Raw genomic sequence first — 25,533 nt, 5'->3', positions numbered from 1 at the left:
TCACCCTCCTATGTGTTCCTCCTCAACCATGGAATTTGGGAAGATCTTGACATATGTCCAGTAGGGGTGTACCAGTAGTATCCCCAGTAGCCTGATCTCTCTGTGTGGTCTGTGTGTCACTTGGGTGTCTGCAGGCAAAGAGGCTTTGTCCATGGTCTGTATAGGGGATGCAATGTATTCTTCATGTCCAACATACACACACACACACACACACACACACACACACACACGCACACACGCACACACGCACACACACACACACACACACACACACACACACACACACACGCACGCGCACGCACACACACACACGCACGCACGCACACACACACACACACACACACACACACACACACACACACACACACACACACACACACACACACTCCTTCCTGAATGTGCCTACTCAGCCCTGCCATCATCATAAGAAGTTGCAGATCCTCCAGCATCAGGTGGTGGCAGTTCCAAAGTACTGATGCTGGATAAAGAATCACCTATAAATACTCCAAAGCACAACATTCTTTGTAAGTATGACCCAGCATCAGAAGTATACATGAAACTGAGGTGTGCAAATAAGTTAAATTGCATAGGTTGTACAGATGGCCTTGCAGGGAGAATCCCTTATGTTCCTGTGTACCACAACTCCGGCAACTTGAACAAATCACACAGTGACTAAGGGGTCAAGAGGACTTACAGGTACTCTTACACAGAAAGAGGTATACATACCTGAGCATATCTAGTAGACAATTGTGTTCACTGCTCAGATTCTGCCCAAATATCCATCAGTACACTATGGGACCATGTGGAGATGTTACTGCCTATGAGAGAGGCCATAAACACCTCCTTCTTTGTGTGAGGTATTTCAACTGACAGCCTAGAACCCACTGACCTACTTTCTTGTGCTAGGTGGGCAGCTGTTTGTTCAGCAGCATGTGTAATGTCATTGGTCCTGTGGCATACCATGTCATAACTATGGTCCTGGATATTATCTGTATTAATGTCCACCATCAGATCTTTATAGGCATGTTCCCAGTAGGCCTGATTGGCAACATCCAGGCCAAAGAGCTGTCCACTGTGAAGATAGAGGGCCTGGAGTAGCACTTCATTTTCCACAATGGAGAACTTTGGTTTCCACATACTCTATTCAGTAGAGTCTGCAATGTTTTTCTGCTCAGTCTGTTCTTTAGGCATTGCTCTGTAGGTATGGAAAACCCATTACACCACTTGTATATCTTTTGCGCATGTTACATGCTGTTGGTGTGTCTGACAGTCATATATATATATATATATATATATATATATATATATATATATATATATATATATATATATATATATATATATATCCACACTGTTTAATTAAAGTCAGGCTCATAAGTTTACTGAACAAATGTCCCCCCATAGTACAACACATATAATGTTACAACTCATCAAGGAGTGAGTTTAATGTCACAGTTTAATGTCATGGTTAAAAAGGTCCCTAGGCAACAGACAGCAGACTGTAAAATGGCAAATAACCTTCTCAGCTTTCCTTCCAGCTCCTGTTGGTGCCCCCGAATGCTTTATTCTTGTCCCACTTCTATTTAAAATATTTATAGACAAGCCCTACTTCACTATCAAACAAGCTGCTATTGAGCAGTATGGTGATTGCTCCACCCTCCTCTGGATTGCAATTCTGCCAAATACTGACTAATCAATGCAAGCCTGCTCTCAAACCCTAAGAAAAACAAATTAATGTAATTCACACCAAAACAATTCTCTGACCTGAAACACTCATTTTAATATTACATTAATCAACAAGACTACCATAGAAAAGTTAACCCACACAAAACTACTAGGTGCAGCTACAGATGAAAATATGAAACTGGATCAGCACAAATAGCAAATCATCAAAAAAAAAAACAAAAAAACAAAAATTGGACTTCTCTATTGGTCAAATGCAACAAGGGAAACTACTACCCAGCCCTACCTCCTTCCCACACTCCTATATGCATCAGCTATATTTACAAACTTGCAAACCACACAAAGTTTGAGGCATTTTACGTCCATATAGCAAAATTCACTACAAACTTCTCATATAGGATTCCCCACTGTTTCACCTAACAACTACAATAATTAGTATTACCACAACACATAATCTCCACCCAGCTATTCACAGCCCACAAATTTATTTACAACCCTGATAATTGTCCCTTCCTAAAACAAAAAAAAATAATAAATCCTTCAACAATATTCACCCTCCAGAGTTCATACTTCAGTGAAAAACTTATTCTGGCCACCAGAAAGTCAAACAATGCTGCAGGAGATGCTCTCTATTCCAGTTATATCAGCAAACTTTGGAACAAGTTACCACTTCCACTAAACAAATAAGGCAAAAAGGCTTCAAACCCAAATTAAAACAACACCTAACTGACTCCTGAGTATGCTCATGAATCTCAGCAGAATAAGATGGAACCTTTGAGCCACTGCTGTGTCAATAAAACACCTGGCTTATGGACACGTTAAGCATGAACCACAAGCCACTTGCACAGCTGTGCCATCTCAACTTAATTTGTCCCCAAATTTCTCCCTTGGTCTCCAATTTCCTACTCAGTTTCTCCCCAGATTCTTCCCTTTACCTCCAATTTCCCACTTGATTTCTCCCTTTACCTCCAATTACCCTAAATGGCCATTTCCCTTCTCATCTCTCCCAACCACCCCTTCCCATCCCATCCCATATTGTTTCCTTCTGTTTTCTCCTAAACTACTTCCTTTTCTTCAACTGTAAGATCAAGTTACACTATTTTAATATTGGATAAAGTGAATACCACTGTCAAAGATCTTTATATTAATATCATGTCTCCTTAGAATTCTATGTATTAAACCATTGATTTGTATTTTTTCTATTCTTAATTTAGTGTTAATTAGAACTCTACATATTAGACATTATTGTATGTTTTTATTGTATTGTTTTCCTTTGAACTCTCGGTATTAGAACATTACTGTATGTATTTTTTCTCACTGTTTAGAGATTTTCTGCCCTAGCCTCTGCTGAAAAGAAGCTTTTCTTGACCAGTCAGACTATTTCAGTTAACAAAAATATATAAATAAATAAAAACATTTATTTTTGCTCATACATATACAACCTATGCAGCAGTGAAATCAGAATCAGAAGTCAGAAATACTTTATTGATCTCGCAGGAAATTGCTTATGTTACAACTGCACAGATAAACATAGACACAATGGAGACCAAAGACAAATGTAACATAATTAGATATAATAAATACTATAGCCTCTTTGTTTCTGTCCTTTCTATTATATACATTTATTTTGATTCATTGCGTTGCTTCCTTTTTGTATCTGTGCCCACCCTTGTTAGTTGCCCAGTCTTCCCTACCTTCACTACTGTCTTCCCTCTGCTTGTCTGATGTCTCCTTCACCATTGTGTACCTCCCCATTGTGTTACCATACCCTCTGTCAGACTTGTCCATCTGTGCTTGTTTGTTTGTTTATGTACTCCTGCTACCTATCCTAATACTCTTACTTCCCTGACTTACCTTCTATTTATATATGAAAAATGGCCCCCTGGCTCACAAAAAATTTTTACTCCATCTTCCTCACCTCCAACCTGCTCTTACCTAACTCTTTTACCGTGTTTTACCATTTGCTTGTTCCCCTTTTTCATCTCTTCTCTGTACTCTCATTTCACCCTTTAATCTGCTCAGAAAAATGAATGAACCCAACTGAATCACAGCCCTTTAAGCATTTCAAATCACTTCTCCTTCTTTCTGCAGCTGTGCTTGCAGGATCGTGCCAAACATCATTGAGGCACATACACAACAGCTGAGCACTTATACTGCTTGTCTTAGCCTGTGACTGCTATGTGCTATTCCTCCAGACTCTGCTGTATTCACAAGCCGCATATTTAATAAGATTACTTCCTCACACTGATTTTCATTGTGAGGCAATCTTAATGAGCACAGGGGCTCATTGTGCACACAGTAAATACAGGAGGGATGGCTGTGATCACACCTGCTCTCTTTGTGAATCCCAGGGCATATCACCTTACAAAAATATTAAAAGCATTTCCATTATACACCTAGCAAATGGAATTATCTCCTTGCATGTGCAACTAACCAACTAATCTCGATTGCATAGAAAATCAATATCTTGCCAAATTGTCTGCTAGTGTAGAGGGTTAAGGCTATGAGCCATTAAAAATTGCTTTCTGTAGTCCAGAGTTTGATTCCCTCAGCCTTCATTTGCCTACTGTGTGATTCACTTAACCAGCTAGTGATCTGGACACTTGAGAATTTGGGCAAAGCTCCTCAATGGACTCCTGGACTGCATGACTAATAGCAACCTATGTAATCTACCTGCACATTTATTTTCCAAATAATCAAATCCCACTCATTATACTGGTTGACATAGTTCTTCATTTAAACCTTCAAAAAGTACCACGACTAGCCCCACGACACTTCATGTTACACTCAGTGCTCCTTTCATTTATGGGTAATGAATTCAGTTTTCCAAGACAGAATCATCTACATTGCTCTTATCTGTATCTGAATTATTTTGTAAATGTATTTGCATTTAGAAATTAACTTGTATTGCTAATATTTTCTGGAGATATAATAGATGATATCTATAATAATATACCAGTATGTATTTATAAACTGACTGACTATATTAGTGTAGCCCATTGTCTAATTAAATGTAACCTGCATCATTGTCCTGTGAGTTCAGGTAAGGTCCAAGTATGAGTAATTTTCTAGCAAATTAATTTTGTCTTTTATTTTATGTGGTAGTGGCCAAATCCAGGAAATATTATTTTTCCAAAAAAGAGTACCAGTCTATAATCCCTGGGTTGAGTCACACTTTTAGTGTCATAGGAGGTTACTAGGCTAACGACACTAAAGCCTTTTTAAGCCTAGCTATTCATGCCCCAGTTTTCCCAATTATCAATTCTCATGGGCTACAATTGCTTTGGCATATGCTTGTGCCTTAATGCATCTATACAATGACCCTGTTCATAAAGGCCACAGGCAACAGGTCAGGGGTGAATTTGCAATTTCCCATCCATTAATCCAAATTACATTTGAATATGCTTAGGGAAGAGCTCTATTTTACACAAATGGGGAGTTTGTTCCAGAGAAGGGGTAATCTCTGAGACTCATACCAGTCCATTCAACATGTTTTGATTATGTCAAGATGGGGTTTCAATCTTTAGATTGGGTAATTCTAGTGCTGTTTGCTTTGCAAATGTGTAGCAGATCAATCAGTGCTGGATTAGAGAATGCCTGGCAACCTCTGTGGCCACTCCAGTTGTTGCAAACACCTGGTCAGATAAATGCCAAAGGGTGCGCTGTACTTGATTATTGTTCTGTGGGCTGATCTCCTTAGATCTGAATGCCATGCCCTAACTTATATGTCATAACTTATATGCTGCACCACAGAGAAGAATGTTGTCATTACCATGGACACACAGAGATAAAAATTCAGGTTACTATCAACTTGAATTCCCAAGTCCCTTACCACTGGGTCTAACCTTAGAACAGTGATTACCAATGTTGCAATTTGCAGAGGTAGTTATCTTCCCAAAGGGTATAATTAGGCATTTTGTTTGCATTGAGCTTTAGACCATGGTTCTGGCACTAGTTCTTTGTCTGTGTCAGACCTTTCAGGAGGATATCTACATCTCTGTGTGATTCAATGATTGCAACTAGCTTGCATTCATCAGAAAATTTGTTCAGCCAAATGCCCTTTACATTTGCCTTGACTTCAGAGAAGTATATTCCAAATACTAGAGGTCTCAGCATGAAGCCCTGTTGGACACCACTAGTAACAAGCCTCTTGGTAGAGGTGGATTCCCCAACCTAACTCGTGTCATACCTGTGAGCCATTCGGCTATCCATCAGGTGAAATAGGAATTTAAGCCTAAAGTCATGAGTCTGTTTATTATACTCAAGTGAGGTATTGTGTCAAAGGCCTTTGCCAAGTCAAGGTAGGCATTATGTACCATTTTGCCCACATCCATGGCTCTAGTGACCTTCTCAGAGAAGTCCACCAATTTTAGTAGGCATGACCCACCCTTGACAAAATCAAACTGGGATGGGTACACTGTTTGAAGTTTTTTTATGTCTGTGATTCTCAGGTCCACAATAATTCTTTGCATGGGATTGTCCCTTCTTGTGGAGGGCATTATAGCCTTGTACTGCAGGGGTGCCTTCCACAGCTTTAAACCATGTTTCAGTAGCTGCACGGATGTCAACACTCTCTAGGGTGATGACTGCTTCTAGGGGGTAGAGCTACTTGTTGAGACTTCTTGCACTGAGCAGTAACACCTTTAGTTTATCTTGTGTAGAATTTAATATGTCAGAAGGTTTATAAGACTGACATTGCCTAAAAAAGGCACTGTAGGGGTGGATAATGTTTTGGCCAATATCCTAAAGCCTAGTGGGGACAGGTGCAGACCATCCATGATAAAAAAACATGGTCTGTCGATCATGTCCTCCCAAGATGACAAAATATTGGACTGCCTTAGAATGATACCAGTTACTAAGCCAATTGTTAAAGTCAATCATCTTCTGTTTATATTGTGGTATCATTCTTGGAGAAAGTAGAATGCTGTTCAGTGCTAGGCTCATACCTGCCTGGGACACATAATCTGAAAACGCTATCATGTCTTTCTTCTTATACTCCAGAGAGGTATGTTCCAAGTTGTTAACACCCACATGGACTATGACAGAGTCGTAATAGTACTTGCAGTTCAATGTTCTGAGTGCATGTGTAATCTGGCTGATCCTTGCCCCGAGAGGCAACTGACTGTGACTGTGTCCTTGCACAGCCTGGTGAGGGGGCATCACTGTGTCTCGCAACATAGTCTCCCATGACCAATATTTATTTATTTATTTTACATTTGTTTACTGGGAAAGTCCAACTTGGAACAAGCCAGTTTTCAGAGGAGGCCCGGGGAGAAATGCTCCAGATGCATGTCTTTGTAATATATTGGATTGTGTGGCAGTTTGCCTTAAGGGCTTAGTGGCTGAGGGATTGTGAGACATGGATGTATGTGTTCTGGGAAGTGTTGTCATTGTAGAGTGTTTGGGAGGTTGCTGAGGGTAGCATAAGGGAGGCCTTTAAGGTTAGGGCATACTGCATTTAAGAGCCTCAGCATATGAGAGTTTATGTGCCTGATCCATAGTAGGTGTAGTGTGTGTATTACAGGGAACCTGTGTGGAGATATCAGTGCCAGTATGTGAGAGCTTTGCCTCCAAAGACATTGTGTAATTACATCTCTTGCATGCTGTGTCAGTCTGCTTAATAGTAAGAGGGTTGTCAGTAAATAAGAGTCAACTGCTACATTTGCACCAGGCTGGCTACAGAGACAGTAAGAAAGTGCACAAACATGGCTGTGGCTCCTCTTTTTTGTGATCTATGAGAGATGGTGCAATCAGGGCTTAGAGTTGTTGGACTAACAGAAGAGGTCTAGGATTGATCTAAAACAACATTGTTGGGGTAATGATTCTCAAGGGGTAAACTAGCAGCTCTACACTCAGCTAGATACTTGAAAAGATAGCAGAAGAAATTTTATATGGAAAATCACAACTCTAGGGGCCTGCTTCTATACAGGGCACTGCAGACCATTGCTGCACACATCAGCGCAGGTTATAGGAGATTAATTAGAGAGGAATCCAATTAGTAAACAGTAAACATGTAGTATAAGTGTGTATATAAGGCTCAGATCCTGCAGCCAGGGGAGCCCGCAGGATTTTTTTTGCAGGGGGGTGCAAACCCAGAGCACCACACTTAGCCCCCCCATGCAGCCATTCCAGTGTTGCATTACTTGGCTATTTCTCCCCAGTTGCCATAAACACTGTTCAAAACTCTTAGTGTACATACTGTTTTATGCTTTACTTCTAGAATGATTACAGATATTTGGATTTAATTTATAACTTTTATTTCAAATTTTATAGCACAAACACTGATAGACATTTGATAAACAAAGCAATAGTCTTATAATGGCAACTGACTTAGCATTAAAACTTCTCTGCCTTTGAAACTCACATTCACTGAAACAGCATTGAAGCCCACATTCAAAGAAAATGTATCTGGCCAATGGTGGGTTAAGTTTACCTTTGGGCTGTTTTCAAATCTGTTTCTAACCTTCCTCATACTCATACATTATTAACCTGCTCTACATCTTACCAAACACAACTCCCTGAATACTTCACCTACTACCAAAGGACACATGATTATAATGTAACCCCTTCATTCATCCTGTTCAAAAGCAGTCCCAACATATATAAAAATCACTACACAGACTTCATTAAACCTGAAATACTCCATACCTCCAAAAAAGGTATTAAGGCATTTTCATCAGCTGTTCCACTTAAACAAAAACAGCACATTCATGCAAGTATACTATTGAACCTACAGCTAGCAGAAGACATTTAGCCCAGACTTGGACCCTTTCAGGCACCAAGTTACTCCATAAATAATAAAAAAATCAATTCTCTCTGAAAACCTAAAATCCATCCCTAGCAAAGTAATAAATAGCAACAAAAAACTCAGTCTATTCTATATGAACCACAGAACCATAAACAACATCCCAGAACTACAAGCATGGATAAGTATCACTCCCCTGACATATTAGCAAGAACAGAATATTGGCTAAAACCTTCTAACAGTAACACAGAAATACCCCCCCAGCTTTAACATCCATAGAGCTGATAGATTAATCAGTAAAGCAGGAGAAGAAGTAATAATGTACCACATAAACTTGTCACTTCCTATACCTTCCTTCTGTAAAGCTGAATTACTTCTAAGTAACCTAACACTAAATGCATATGAAACAATATGTATGGTAGCCCTTTATATCCCACCTAGAGGTAATATCAGCACATTGGAGGACATCTTATCTTGGTTATCACATAATGTACACACAGAGACATTTATACCAGCCAGTGTTAACATTGACTAGTCAAGTGTCACCTCTTAGACAACAACTTTTAGTATAAAGCTATACAATTTCTCCAAACTTATCAGTAATCCAACCACAATCAACCCGACAAATAGTAAAACTACCAACCTAGACTGGTTATTAACAAGTTACCCTAACAATATAAGCTTTGACGGCTCCTTAGCAAGCATACTTAGTGACCACCTGCCCATATATGCCATAAGAGAATGACATACATCTCCCCGGGAACACACAAATCCCCCACAGCATGAACAACTTTGATGTAGAACTGTTTAATACCTCACTACAATCCCGTAACTGGAACATCCTAAAAATATTGCCGCTAGATGATGCTATCTATTTTAATAAGATATATATGGAACTGCTAAACAGCACAACCCCCCCACCCCCAGGCTTAAAAAATGCAAAACAACCCTGCCCCTTGGCTCACTCCTACCACCAGAAAATGAATGAGGAATAGAGATAAAGCCTGGAAGGCATAGCTCAATAATAAAAGAAAAATAAAATTGTCAACAATATAGATACATACAAAGTAAAGCCAAATGTCAGGTTAAACCTGACAAAAAAACTTTATTACTTCAAATTGCAGAATAGATGGCACAAAAATTTTAGACAATTCTGGTCCAGGATATCTAAAATGCTACACCCTGGCTCAAATGTACAACCAAACCCTAACGCCCGTTGCACATCTGTGGAAACAGACATTTTCAGTGATTACTTTATCTCTAGCAACACTAAACAACTTACCAACCAAACTAAAAACAACTCAACCTCCCCAAATAAGATGACCACATCCCAGTCTATCTCACTTCCTAAGTCCACTAATGCTCACTCTTTTTCCTTTCAACTAGTATCCAGCACAGTAATCAAGAAATACTTCAAACAAATTAAACCAAGTACACTAATTCCAGATGGAATTCCTGAGGATTTCCTAAAGATAGCAGTTAGCTCAATTTTATTTCCAGTATCCATTCTCAGAAACAGGTCTATTCAGGAATCATATGTCCCAGCCTTATGGAAAAATCTCACACAATCCAACTTTACAAGGGAGGTAACTCCAATGATATATCTGACTTTAGACCCATTGTCATCTTCTCCCCACTTTCAAAAAACCTTGAAAAAAACACTTTCATAATCAATTAATGACTCATTTACAAATGAATGACCTCCTTAACATGTTTCAGATCAGGTCATAGCACCACCACCGGTCCCCTAAACTTCGCCAACACTATTAACCTAGCCAGAGACAAAGGGCAACTGGTTTCTGCCATGTTTTTGGATCTATCCAAAGCTTTCAATACCATTTCCCATAGCTTACTTCTAAAACAAGCATCTCCACTTGGCCTATCAAGCACCTCCACCATCTGATTCTCCAGCAACCTTTCCAATAGACTCCAAATCGTTAAATGTGTTAATTGTGTCCCAAGGTTCCATACTGGTGCCACTGCTTTTCAACATACTTAACAACAACCTACACTCTGTCAAATGTCAACCATCCGTTATAAATATGATGATGTCTCCAAATTAATCTATTCTGCTAGTAATCCAATTAATCTACAACACATAACCCAAGAGTCATTGTCATCAGTTGAAAGCTGGCTCAACAACTTCCATCTTCTACTCAATTCAACAAAGCTGGAATTATTCCTCCCCAAATGCCCTTACACACCACAAACAAAAATTCTCAATTACAGCCTCCGATAACACCCATATAGAAGTCACACCCCCATGCAAAGCTACTAGGCATGACAATTGATGATAACCTGAAATTTGACTTGCATGTACAACAGGTTAGCAAATAAAGTCCCCAAAAATTAGGGACACTTTATACAGCAAAACAACTACTTAACTGACTTGTCCAGGAAACTCCTGGTCTCTATACTTCTACTCCCCACTTGACTATACTACTTCTCAGTAAGGCTTAACCTTCCAGCTTCCATCCAAAAATAAACTAAACCAGTACTACAACAAAAGAGAAAATGTTGTCACTTACTCTTCAAATGGCACTCATCACTGCTTAGCCCTAAAACATCTTGATTGACTTGAATTACCCAAGGAACTCATTTACACCCAACTACTCCTAGTCCACAAATTAATATGGAAAACAAGAACAAGCAAAGCCCTACTAGACTTACTGCATACATATACCCCTTCTAGGCCACTTCGATCTAAAAACAAAATGCTCCTCACTACCTACAATCCACATCTGTCAGCAGAAAACTCTCTCTATTCAGGCTATGTAGCCCACTCCTGGAACTGTATCCCCTTATCCCTTAAACATATTAGCAACCTTTCCAATTTCAAGATCAATCTAAAAAATATGTATCTGACACCTGCACCTGTACATGTACAACCCTCAAAATAGAAGCATCACCAACAACTCCCTATAAATATACCTTTCTCACTCCTAATTTACTAACACCTTCATGTCTTACCAGGTAGAGATGGTCCAACATCAAAGGAAGCTCTTACTTTAATGCTACCTCTTCAGTTGACACTTTCTATTGATCTACTGACTTCCACATCAGAAGCCAGTTCTGGGTATGCTCATCAGATGAAGTCTTGTGCCTAAGACGAAAGCGCTTATGGTAGTTGCTCCTGTGTTCGTTTTTCAATAAAGTGGATTATTGATGGACTATTGGTCGTTTTACTGGTATTTGGACAGCTTTTTTCTGCATGCTTGGTTGGACTTTGGTTTTATTCCTTAACAGTACTTTATAAATATCTAAGACTGAATCTCAACATGTGAAATACCTAAATCTTCCTTGATCTGTCAAAAGCATTTGACACCATTAATTGCTGCATCTTACTGTCTCATCTAGAATACAGTACTTTCTCTCATCCCACTATTACCTGGTTTGCAAGCTGTATTGGTGCCAAATATCAAGTAATACAAAAGGATGATGTTATGATAGCAAGTAATACAAAAGGATGATGTCATGATATCAAGTAATACAAAAGGATGATGTCATGATATCAAGTAATACAAAAGGATGATGTCATGTCTCCTCTTGAGTAAACCGCACTCAGCATTCTTCATGATTTCATACTTGGTTTCCTTCTTTTCACCACATTTGTGAACAATATGCTCAACCACTGAGATCCTGCTAGATTCATTCAGTAGTCGGATGACTTCACACTTAGCTGTTTAGAAAAAGTGTCCTGCAGTTATATTTCAGCTGCAAAATAATTGGGCCACAATGCAAGACTAGATAGAAAAAATAAATCTTCTCCTTAATGCCATGCTGTTTTCAGCTAGTAACTTAAACATATTTGATGGATTTAGTATGGAAATCTTATCAAAAATAAATGTCTATTTGAAGGGGTCAGGTCTGTGAAACAATTATTAGGAGTAACTATAGCTCAAGAGCTGAATGTCAGTTAATTAATCAAAAAGTTCACTCTAAGAATCAGTTTGAAAAATGGCTTAATACTAAATCAAACATTTCTTGACCAGGTGGGTGGGCATTACTGCAGCACATGCCAACCTACTACCTAGCTTCTTAGTAGTATTCCATCTGCATGGCTTTCAAAGGTAGAGCAAACTTCCAAGAGAGCAGACAGATTTACATCTAACATGAATAAAACTTGTCACTGCATTTCTAAAAAGAAAACCCTCAGCTGGAACAAAACGTGTCTAACTACAATACATTTAAGGTCAACAAATGCCATTCCTTACTCTCCAGAATGGATGTCCATCCATTCAGTTCCTGATGCAGTAGTGCATTTTGACAAGAAGTTTCAGATCAAGTACCTTGCATGGCTCCATGGCACAGAGAAATGAAGCCTAACTGCAATCCAGATGTCTGAGGTTCAGTAAATGGCCCTGACACTCTAGAAACCAGCCAGGGAGGGGAGGGAAGAAGTGAAGGGTTGGGGACTATTCATCTCTCCTGGGTGGGTGGTGGGCTTTGTATGCACTTAGAGGCACAAAAGGCAGTGCAATCTCCCTGGTGGAGACCTAAGAGAGCAGTGGTTGCTCTGTAATCAGAGGTGCTGGGCTGCTTGGAGGCAACACCCCTTGCAAAAGTAAGAGGTATCTCCCATGGACATCTCATTGCATGTCCCCTCCCTGGTGCCTCACTGACTGCATGCTTAGTTTGGGCCAGAGAGAAAGTGGAAAAACACAAACTATCTCCAACACTTTCCTGGATGAAGACCCTCTGAGCTGGCTTTTACCTGGCAGGGAACAAATTGGCTGATCGAGACTGGGTCTGACAGTCGGCAGACAACACCTCACTCTGAGTTAAGAATCACTGCAGTGATTCAATATTCATGAAGACAGTATCCAGGTTATAAAGTAAACTAATAACATTTGTTAAATACCTCAAAAACATCTTTCAGGCAGGTAATAAAAATCCCATTAACAAAGTGCAAAGTTGTTCTATCATCTCACCTGATAAATTCTTCTAATCCTTCTTCTTCTCACATGTGTTGCTAAAGTAAGAGCTGTATTAAAGGCATTATCAAAGCTTTTGTATCCCAGCTACAGAACAGAACAGCATTGCTTTGGAAAGCACTGACTCAGCGTAAATGTGTTTCTAAATAAAACTGCTTAAACCCATTGTTTCTCAGCTGTAACTACATATAACTTGCATATATGCTTTATATGGATCTGTTAAGAGACACTGAAGAACAAGCCCTTTACAGAAACTAGGTAAGTCAAATCATAAAAACATAAACACCCTGAAAACTGAGAGAGAAGTCTCATAAAGCATTTTTTGTGGGGGAGACATCCATCCTTGATGCCCTCTTACATATACAAACTCCATAAGAAGAAACTTACAATAAAAGTGAAAAAGAGATCATGCAAATATGATTTCACAGTGCAGCCAATACATTTAAATTCATTTGCGGAGCTGTGATTTTTGGAATTGACGTTTTCTGAATGGTAGCTCTCCAATCTAACTCTGCTTTTACTTAAATGCCTGTTTTTAGTGATTTTTAGCTGAAAGGAGGTGTTCTCACATATTATCTTAGACTTAGGGTAGAACTGTTGAGAACCTCAATTTGATCTTCTATGACAGGGCCATAATTCTCCACACACTACCTAATGCTTTGCGAATACCACAACTGCTAAGGATACCTGCTATGTCAGGACCATCTAATGAGATTATAAAACAGTGTATGTATATGAATCCCATAACCTGTTCCTAGCAGAGTATGAATGCAGCCACGTTTACCATGCAGCCTCTACATTCTTCCAAAGTTGACCATCTCCACTGCCTACCTGTACGTCAGGTGTGAGAGTGCATGCATGCATGATAGGTAAAAAGTATGTTGTGCATTCATTTTCATTTCTGAAACAAAACAGAGGGCATAATGCAGCACAGACCAAAGTCTTTCTGTAAAGTAGAGTTAAGTCATACCCTTTGTCTGAAGAAAACGACTAATGGACAACGATTACACTATACGAGCATATTCCTCAGCCTCCCCTCAATCTGCTTGCAGTTGTTTCACTAATATATAGATACTGCTACTGTATCTGTACTGGGAAAGACGATTAATATATTTCTGGAAAAAGTAAGCATTTAGCTAGTCACTTCACAAGGTGTTTTTAGTGACTTTCTTTTCCTCTCTTTTTCGTTTGCAAATGTAACACAAATAGTGCCATCTTCACAAATGAGTTTTGCATTTGCCTTCTTATGCCTTTACAGATAGGAGGCTGGTCAAGAGAGAGTGTGGCAGAAATGCTGATGTAATGTCTCTCCTCTCTGAGCCAATTATAAAGGTCCTCCATTTTTTTTTTAATTAAGTGATAAATTTATGTAACATTCTTAAATTCAACACATACGTTTTCAACACTGAATGTCCTGGTCAGTCTCTAAACAACTGAGACAGCTGTTTTGCCCAGTGGCAAAACACACACACACACACACACACACACACACACACACACACACACACACACACACACACACACACACACACACACACACACACACACACACGGTTTCAAGGTAAAAAAAAAAAAATGTTTTCTCAAAACAGCAAAGAACTTGCAATGTTTCAGAACTGGCACACTTGGAAAACATGCAATCTGGGGCCAGTCTGCACTGCTGACTTTTTTTGGATGGAAAAGAACACAGAGAAAAGAGGAAGCTAGGCATCGTGGGTTAGTGGAGAGGAACTAAAGAGCTTGGAAAAATCCTGGCTGCCAAGTAGTCTTAGCTTTGTGGAAGAGTCCTTCCAGTTCTGCAACCAGAGCTCCATGGTATCAGATCCCAAGTTTCACATCTTCTATGAATTTCAGCTCTACATTACATTTTTTTACTGTTTAATTGTTGTATCATCTTTATGTGCTATAGCTGTAAAATGTTCTCTGCAGAGGGGTCTATATTAGAACATCGAAGTATTAAAACATCGAATATTTCTAATATCGACCCCAAAACAGCGAACGCTGAAAATAGCGAAGCTGTAGAACACCAAATTTTTTCCTAGGGAAAGAATTTGGTTGGCCATTTCTGTGGCTTCGCTATTTTCAGCACTGTGGTGGAAAGTTACGGGTCAGGTTCAGGTAAGTGTGCGATTGTGCGGACGTTAGGGTTAGGGCGTGGGTTAGGGTTAGGGTGCAGGAGAGGTGAGTGTGCGATAGTGACAGACATTAGGATTAGGGCGGGGTAGGTGAGTAAGGGTTAGGGCACGGGTCAGGTGAGTGTGCGATAGTGACGGACCTTAGGGTTAGGGTTTGGGTTAAGGTAAGTGGATAGATAGTAGTGTATGTATAGTTTAGTGTAGGGTAGATGTAGGATTTTAAGTGTATGTGTGTGGATTGCTGTTTTATTGGTGTGCTTGTGTTGTGTGTGTGTTTCTCGGAACAGTGATTTTTTTCTCAGGGAAAAAATTGCTGTTCAGTGTTCGATTTTAAGCTTTAAGCAAAGGGGTCAATGAATTAGCGTTCGCTTTTCTAAGCTTTCGCTAATTCAATATAGACCCCCTGCGGGATAGTATACCTGTATTCTTGTTCTGTATCCTATGTTTATGGAATGATAAACTGGTTATTGATTACAAAGTTCCATTTACTAGTATCATATTGAATTACTGTGTTCTTACATCATATTTTTCATAGCAATATATTATGTTACATGTGTTGCACTTTGTTACATTGCACAAATGCTGTAATCATGACTCAGACTAGACTGTCGTAGATCAGGCTGATTACCCAGTTCATAGGTAAGTACAAGGCTCGCTGCCCTTGCGGGCCATGTTAAGCCTAGCCAATTTCCCTTTTGGTGCTTGAATTAATCTATCTCATATTGTGTTAGACTGGCCCTACCTACCACATGGTCAGTAATTACATGTTACCCCTAGTAAGAAGAACTGATATCATTCCACTATGGGATAAAGCATTTAGGAGATGCATCAGTCCATTAGTACTGCAGGGGGCAAATTTTTATTACCAATCCATACACCCAAATTCCGCTTGAATATTGATAGGGATGAGCTTTGTTTTATGTGAATGAGGAGTCTTCTACAGAGCAGTGGTATCCTCTGTGAGATATACCTGTCCATGTAAACCATTCTGTTGATGTTGCTGAAGAGGTTCAATCCTTAGATTGAGTATTTCTTATGCCATTTGACTTACTGATGTGCAAAGCGTCCATGAGTACTGAGTTGGAGGATGTCTTGCATGCTAGACATAGGTCACCTTTCCATAGTCTGTAGAATCCCGAGTATAATGACAAGGCTTCGAGTAGGTCCATGTGAGACATATTGTTTAGGCCTTATATCCTTTTAGTAAAGTATCTCTGTGAGCATTCCACTTGCTGTATATGTCATGACAGATGCATGCCAAAGGTTGCATTATACTCAATGAATGGTCTAATCATTGCTGAGTAAACGGGGACAATAATGTCTCTAGATCTAGACACAATTCCTTTGTTTATAAGCTGCGCAGTATAGAATGACTTTCTTACAACAGTGGACATGTTGTTTGAAAGTTAGGTCACTGTCCACATAAGTTCCAAAACTGCAAACAACTGAGTCAACTCTTAGGGTGAATCATCACTGTAGTAGTTCCCTGGGGTAGACAACTTCCCAAAGGATGCAATAATGCATTTTTGGCACCAGTTATTTGTTTAGGATAAACCTTCCTGCAGGATGGCTAAGTCATTTTGGGATTCACTGACTGCTCCCAGCTTGCATTCATTTGCAAACTTAGTCAGCCAGAGCCATTTGGTATTGGCTTTTACTTTAGAGAAGTAGATGCTAAACAGGAGAGGTCCCAGCACTGAACCCCAGGGAACTCCACTAGTAACTGCTTTCTTTGTGAAGGTGGCTTCTACTTTTTTGATCTCCTTTGTCCTCTCTGTGAGCCAATTGGCAATCCAGGTGATGTAGGAGTTTATCCTCAGTTCATTTAACCTTTCTACTATGCCTGAGAAGGAGATTGTGTCAAAAGCCTTCGCCAGATTGAGGTTATGTGGTATGTACCATTTTACCTTCATCATTCCTTTGGTAACCTTTTCAAAAACATCTGCCAGGTAGAATAAGCATGACCTACTCTTGACAAATCCAAACCGAGACTGGAACAATGTTTGGAGGTTCCCTATGTCCTTATTGGTTATTTCCATGATAAGCCTTTCTATGGCTTTGCATATCAGGCTGGTCAGTTTTATGGATCTATAATTGCCTGGGTCTCTGGAAAGTCCACGTTTATACAGACGAATGACTGTAGCTGTTCTCCATTCACTTAGTACAAATCCCATATGGAGGCTGAGATTGAATTGTGCTGTTAGTAGGGTGGCTTAATCATGCTTCATGCTATTTACAATGTTTTCAGGGATATTCTGAATACTATGAATGTCTCTTCCATGTATTTTATTACCTTGTGATATTACTGTTAATCTTTGATTGTAACTGTTATTTGTATGAAGCTTTTCCCCCCAGGTCTCCAATGAAAATGGACTATCACACATAGATGCAGTATTTTTAGCTTTCTAAATCACTTTTAGGACTTGGACATATATGACACCTGGATGGAGTCATTTTCAGATATATCTTATGAGACAGATGGGGCGGAGAGAGGGTTAAAGTTTGACCTGAAAGCATTGGACAGTAGGTTCAATATATCTTCACCCTCAGTGTAGGTAACATCATTCACAATCAGCTCAGCACATTGCCATGTTGTACTTCTGGGATTAAACATAACTAAAAAAGACCTTGTGATTGTCTTTGGCTTACATGGCTATTTTAACTTCAGACTTGGCTTTGGTAGATTATATTATGAGTTGCTTGTTTATTTTGGTTATGAGGGCTCTATCATTCTGGGTGTTACTTTTCTCCTTACTTTTGGTCAAAATTCTCTTCCATTTACACCTAACTCAGTTAAGAAATGAGTAAATAAATTAATATCGGGGTTCTCTTTTGCTGATTATTTCTTCAGGCTAATGATATATGTTTTCATTCCTCTTAAACTGGCTAGCTGGGAAATCTGAATGCATAAATATGGGATGAAACATTACTGAGTGTTGTGTAGTTAGAGAGGGATGGAATTTCCCATTCATTTGTTATACATAATGGTAACAAACTAGGCCTATCTGCTCAGCAGCTGACACTGATCAGATATTCAATAGCCCTTGGCAGATATGGAAACAACAAAACAACAGGGTGCTTACCTTAATTATCTCAATAAATTATCTGCAGCTTTGTAGTTTTAGATAATTATGGGGCATGTAGGAGATACATGCATAGCCTACAGCAAAACACAAAAAGCAAAATGTTTTACATCTGTGGATGCTAAGAACACATAAAATAATTGATTATGTGTGTAATTGATTGAACAAAAGGGAGATGAAGCAAAAGTGGAAAAGTGAGCAGTTTTCAAATGTGAAACTATTACCTTTTATAAGGAAAATGCACGCACACACACACACAAATATATATATATATATATATATATATATATATATATATATCCCAAAAACATGTAGACCAAAGCATAAATAAACCAAAGGCTATGATAACCGAAGAGCAGCACTGTAGAAAACAAGCATACATCCCAAAATCAACTAGTGCGATCACCACAGCAACAAGCATAAAGCAAGTTAATTCTGCGAATAACAATAAAATGCATAAAAACAAATACAACAATCTGTGTGTGTGTGTGTGTGTGTGTGTGTGTGTCTGTATATATATATCTCCATCCATTCATCCTCAACCCCTTTTCCCATTTTGCACATGGGGTCGGGGTGTCACTTCAGCAGTGGCAATCATCTCGAGCCAATGTTTACACCACCGGGTGGCTAGCCCTGCAGCGGTAGTTCAATGTACCACTCACTCGCACACACACTCTCACCTACGGCTAATTTAGAGTGTCCAATTCATCTACTGCATGTCTTTGGAATGTGAGAGGAAACCAGAGCATGCAGATATATATATATATATATATATATATATATATATATATATATATATATATATATATATGTGTATATATGTGTGTGTGTGTGTGTGTGTCTATATATATATATATATATATATATATATATATATATATATATATATATAAGATAATAAGAAAACTACTTGATACTGGTCTGGGCATCTTAAAGCCCTGATGCCTTAACAAGAATGCTCTATAATAATTTACCCATAATGTTAGTATCCTCACCTTGTCTTTTTTCTTTTTCTGTAACTGATACCCCTAATGCTGCCCTTTAGTCTAGAAAGCTATGAACCTGTGAGGGTTGTTTAATATTCATAGATCCACCACTCACAGTATTAAAATATTTTGCCATAGTACCAAAGTACCACTATACTTGATCAGTGATTGACCAACCTTTGTATTCTTTGGTGTATTTCTCTCTATGATTTGGTTTGTGTTTTATATTCGTTTGCACCCTTTGTACAATATATTTTTACCATAATGGACTATATTGCAGCTGAAAATCATATTTTGGATCAGCCTGACCTCCTGGTTATGAAACAGCTAATAAATAAAATAAATAAAATACCCCTGATATGGACCTCTTAAGTTTTATCAATACCCACTGAAGTGATGTCCAGTTTCTGCAAACGCATGTCAAGAAAAATACCAAACTGAAGTCCTGGTTGAAATAGGGGGCATGTCCCAACAATTCCATGCACCGCCCCCTTTATTTAATAAAACTGTTCTGGGGTACATCACATATTTTCATTGCAAAAGGATACCACTTCAACTATCATTAATGAAACATCTAAATACCACTCCCCCAGAGACACTATTGGCATTATAACCCACCAGCGTCATTGAATTGTGCCCATTTGTTCTTGCACTTTTCTTTTTCTGAAAGACAAAACCACGTTTGACTTTGGAGAGTACCTTGAAGGATGTAGTTAGCAGGTTAGACTGACTACTTAATTAGAAGATGATTTGGTTTGCTGGTGAGTGTGTGACATACATAATGAAGATTTATATCTGCAGCTTATGTGAAGGAAGTGAAGTAATGCAAAATAGTTCCTGCTACAGGCAGAAGTCTGCTTCTTCAAAAGAAACTGTAAAGTTTATGTGCAAAAACGTTTTTTCCATTTCATTTTGCTGTAATTGTGCACTCGTGTAAAGTGGGCTTTCTGATTTTAAGATATATAATTTTTACTTTGGTTACTTCAGTGGAACTATACTAATTGCATACCTCTCTACTGTACAGATTTTCGCAGAATGTCCAGATTTTTGCCTCATATTGTTGGTCCATTTTTCATAAAAGTGTGTTTTTTCTGATAAACTATTGGCAATGCATTAAAGATTGAAGTCAGAAAATAGTGACAGACATTTGAGTTTCAGACTTCATACCCTTTAGAAAATTCATGCTAATGCAAAACCTGTTATTTCATTAACTTTCTAAGTTTGTAGGAGCAACATTTAAAAATTGTCCCTATTTTGGGGGCTTTGTCCCTCACTATTTATGGCTTTGTCCAGATTTCTTGCTGTAAGAGATGGAGAGGTATGATACTAAGTTAAACAAACTGTGTTTGTATTTACTGTATGCTGAGCAGCTGTTCAATTATTTATTATTATTTATTTATTTATTTGCATTTGTTTACCAGGATAGTCCAGCTGGGCCAGAAGTGCCCATTTTCAGTGGAGCCCCAAGGAGAAAAGCTCCACATATAAGACATTTTACATACAATACAGAATTTACATTAATACAGATATTTAGTACATATTATTGGCAGCTTATACAATTGGTAAAAAAAAAACAGTACATAAGTAATTATTCTCAAATCAAAGATATCATACAAGCAATACAGAGTATATACATGAGAACATTCCATATAAGTAGTTTTCAGCTAGCAAAATTTATATAGGACACTTCATGCAGTAGGAGCAAGGCAGATATAGGAATTTAATTAGAGACTAGGTACTTAAACTTTTCACAAGTTTAGGAGGTGTAAGAGCTGAGCGATAGGCTATATGAGTCCTGTTGCAGGAATCAGCAAAGTCGGTGGATATTGTTGCAGATATAAGTGGTGGTATGATATTAAGGTAGGCTGCAAGAGTACCTGAATGTCTCGCCTGGATCAATGATATGCCTAAAAGTATTAGGAGGAAAAAGAAGTAGACAGGAGGGATCAATGGTAGGAAAATGAGGGTTAGTAGAAGAGGGAAGTGGACAGGATGGAGAGGTGGAGTAAGTCGAAAGACAGGTGGATGTGAAAGGAGGATGCCAGAATAGTAGAGTGGGGGTAAAAATAGTTGTGATGGTTGAAGTTAGGTTATATGAGATGTGGTGTTAGCACACGGGCACAGCGAAAATGAGGAGAGGTGTTGTTTCAGAGATGTTTTGAAAAGGGTTACTGAGCGGGTGGATCTAAGTGTTGGGGGGATGGAGTTCCAAAGTTTTGTGATGGTAAAGGAGTAAAGCATCTGGCCAGCTGAAAGTTTGGGTTTTTCTACATTTACGAGCAGTTGGTTGTTGGATCGGAGTCGTTTGTTAGGATGGTATAAAGTAAGTATAGAAGATAGAGCAGGGCACATAGATGGATTATGAATGAGTTTGTGAGTGTAGTTAGTCTGATAGTTGAGATAGTTGGGGAGTTCAAGCCATTTTAGGTTGCGTAATGATAAGCAGTGGTGGGATAAGTAGGAGGCGTTAGTCCAATGTACCATTACTTCCCTACATAAGTCTCAACCTCTTAGTGTGAGAATCATGAACAAAACAATAATAAGGACAAGGCCCAAAATAGGGACAGATTTTAAATATTATTCTTCCATACTTAGAAAGTTTCTAGAGTAAGAGATTTTGCATTAACATGTATTTTCTGAAGGCTATAAAGTCTCAAACTGTAATACCTGTCATTTAGTGACTGCAGTCCTCAAACAGTTTACTAGAAAACCACATATTTTTCAAGGACCAAAAATATAAGGCAAAATCAGGGGCATTTTGTGAAACTAGCAGCAGTCTGTAAAATCAGGGACAGTTAAGAGCTATGCTTCCTGATTAAGTGTCATCTGACCCCAACCTTGTGATGAGAAACAGTTTGAAGTGAGTAAGTATGCAAGTATGCATTTTCTATAGGCTACACCATAGTACAATATAAAGTGACACAAAATGCAATGCAATCAATTGACAGGTCACTCAGTCAGTCAATTACTTGATAAATCAGTACATAACTAAATGTAGTTATGTTCAAGTAAGCTGTAACAAAAGCAGTATATTAAACAGGATAAGGTTTATAACACAGATATAATACTGTAATAAATAGCTGTCTAACACTGAATGACCACTTTCCTCAAGGAAAACTATTTTCTTTGTGTTGGGATCATCATAACAAGAATGTATAATCCCAGCTTCATTTAATTTTACACCACCCCCTATTACCATGTAGGAGCTGCTCGCTAACACAATTTCATATGGAGGTTCACATAATACAATTCGATGAGTAATCAGTGTAGTAAAGTGGTATATTTATTTGTTAACCACTACTATCGTCCTTTTTTTTATTAAATTGCTATAATTCGTGTACAAGTCCTCAGCTATTTTTCTTTCATGATCACCACATGGCAGCATTGTTAACGATTTTCCTGTAATAAGGAATAGCACATATCTTGTAAATGTCATATGTATTTAGTATGTGTGTATCATCAGAACTGACTCAGCAATTCTCTGTGCCTTTTTGTGGGTGAGTGCTTAGTTTCTTAATTACAGGTAATAGTAAATTAGTTTGTCATTATTATTCCCCTTGTGAAGGATATCACCTGATCTCATGTAACAAACTAGATTCCAGATGATCCAGCTGATGCTTCATATAAGGGATAAATTTTTTTAGAAACTTGGCTTACGGGTCTATATTATAGTATCAAAGTTTTTAAACTTCGAATGCTATAATATCGACCCATTTTTGTCGAAAACTCAAAATAGCGAAGCCACGGAACTTCGAAATCTTACCTAGGGTAAGATTTCGGTTGTCCGTTCCATGGCTTCGCTATTTACTGTGGTGGGAAGGTTATGGACCGGGATAAGGTAAGTATGCGAACAGAGGTTACAGACTGTTAAGGTAAGTGTGGGAACGGATCGGGGTAAGGTGAGTGTGCGACAGTTAGGGACATTAGGGTTAGGGAGTGGGTAAGGTGTGTGCGATAGTTAGGGACTTTAGGGTTAGGGAGTGGGTAAGGTGTGTGTGCAGTAGTTAGGGGCTTTAGGGTTAGGGAGCAGGTAAGGTGAGTGTGCAGTAGTTAGGGACTTTAGGGTTAGGGAGCAGGTAAGGTGAGTGTGCGGTAGTTAGGGACTTTAGGGTTAGGGAGCGGGTAAGGTGAGTGTGTGGTAGTTAGGGACTTTAGGGCTAGGGTTGGGTTAAGGTGAGTAGATAGGTAGCAGTGTAGGGTTAGAATTATGGTTTTGTTAAGTGTATGTGTGCGGTTTATTTATTTTGGTGTGCTTGTGTTGTGTGTTTGTGTTTTGGAACAGCGATTTTTTTCTCTGGGAAAAAATTTGCTGTTCTGTATGTTCGATATTTTGTGGTTTAGATATTTTAGGTACGATGAAATAGCATTCGTTATTTAAATTGTACGATAGGGTAGTATAAACGCTGTCTCACAACAGCACAAATCCTATTCAACCCCCCCCCAAAAAAAAAAACAAAACAAAAAAAAAACTCTTCTTTAATCCAAAACCTCACACCCCTAACAAATCATCTTTCAAAATCTTTTTGGCAAATGGCACTAAAACTGAATTAGTCCACCATACCAAACTATTTAGAGTCATAACAGTTCCAAAGCAAAAAAAAAAAAAAAAAAAAACTAGGCATGCTATACAGAAAGAAATGTTTTGTGAGCATACCCACAAACCTACTGCCTGCCCTCCCTACTCTGTGGAGCACCAATTCTAACCAATTTACAATCCTCCATAAAAAACAAACTTGAAAGCTGCTACAACAAAGTTGCCACATTTGCTACCAGTTCATCCTCCTTTATCTATCATTGTAATGCTCTGCATACCCTTAGTTGGCTGGAACTCCCCCTCCACCTCTCCTGCATTCACCTCATAACAATACATAAAATCATACACAAACCATTAGTCTGCCCAGCTCTTAACCCTTTAATCAATTTGTATTTTCTAAAAAGAATTTTTAGATCAGAAGGAAAACAACTTCTCACCATAAATAAACCAAATAAATCCTCTGGACAAAAATCTACACTCGTACTCAGAAGCAAAAAAAAAAAAAAAAATGGAACTCCTTACCTCTAACTACCGGAACTATTTCTAACCTAAAAATGGAACTCCTTACCTCTAACTACCGGAACTATTTCTAACCTAAAAATGGAACTCCTTACCTCCAACTACCGGAACTATTTCTAACCTAAAAATGGAACTCCTTACCTCTAACTACCGGAACTATTTCTAACCTAAAAATGGAACTCCTTACCTCTAACTACCGGAACTATTTCTAACCTAAAAATGGAACTCCTTACCTCTAACTACCGGAACTATTTCTAACCTACCCACCTTTAAACGCTCCCTAAAAGAATACCTTACAAAATCTTAGACTTGCTCTCATGCCAATCATGGCCGAACTTATTCGACATACTTCACTGACCCCCTTCAACCTAGATCACAGCTCACAACCCTCTCCAACCTCCTACTCCACACCTTTTTTTTTTTCACTACCTTACCCTATTCACTTCATCTCTGCAGACCTTTCCTCTAACTCTTTCCTCCCTACTCAGCTAAGCTACTTGAAGACATCCTACCCTGCACTCTTCTTATATATCTCTCCATTCCTTCTTCCTTCTATAACCATAACATGAACACCTTTCTCATACTAAGACATTACTCAGTTTCACCTCACCGTCTCTAATCATGTAATCTCTAATATCTCTTTAAATATCTTATTAGAATTGTCTCAGGTCTCATTTATCACATACTAATATATGTAACAAATAATGACTACTGAGTTTTTTCCTCACATATTTTCTCCAGCTCATGTTATTACCTTTTATTGCACTCTACTATGAAACACGTTCTATGTTTTTCTCGTTACATTTTTTCAATCTTATGTCTTGTAGTGTAACATGATACTCTGTGATTTCAAATATTTGTACCTGATTTTTGAAAGATTGTGATTGTGGAGCTTTTCTCCTCAGGCCTCTGAT

This window comes from Protopterus annectens, chromosome 15.part0, assembly GCF_019279795.1.
Source record: "Protopterus annectens isolate FY-2018-M chromosome 15.part0, PAN1.0, whole genome shotgun sequence".
In the NCBI taxonomy this organism is placed as follows: domain Eukaryota; kingdom Metazoa; phylum Chordata; order Ceratodontiformes; family Protopteridae; genus Protopterus; species Protopterus annectens.
The sequence above is the reverse complement of the archived record's forward strand: the minus strand, read 5'-3'. Positions refer to the sequence as shown.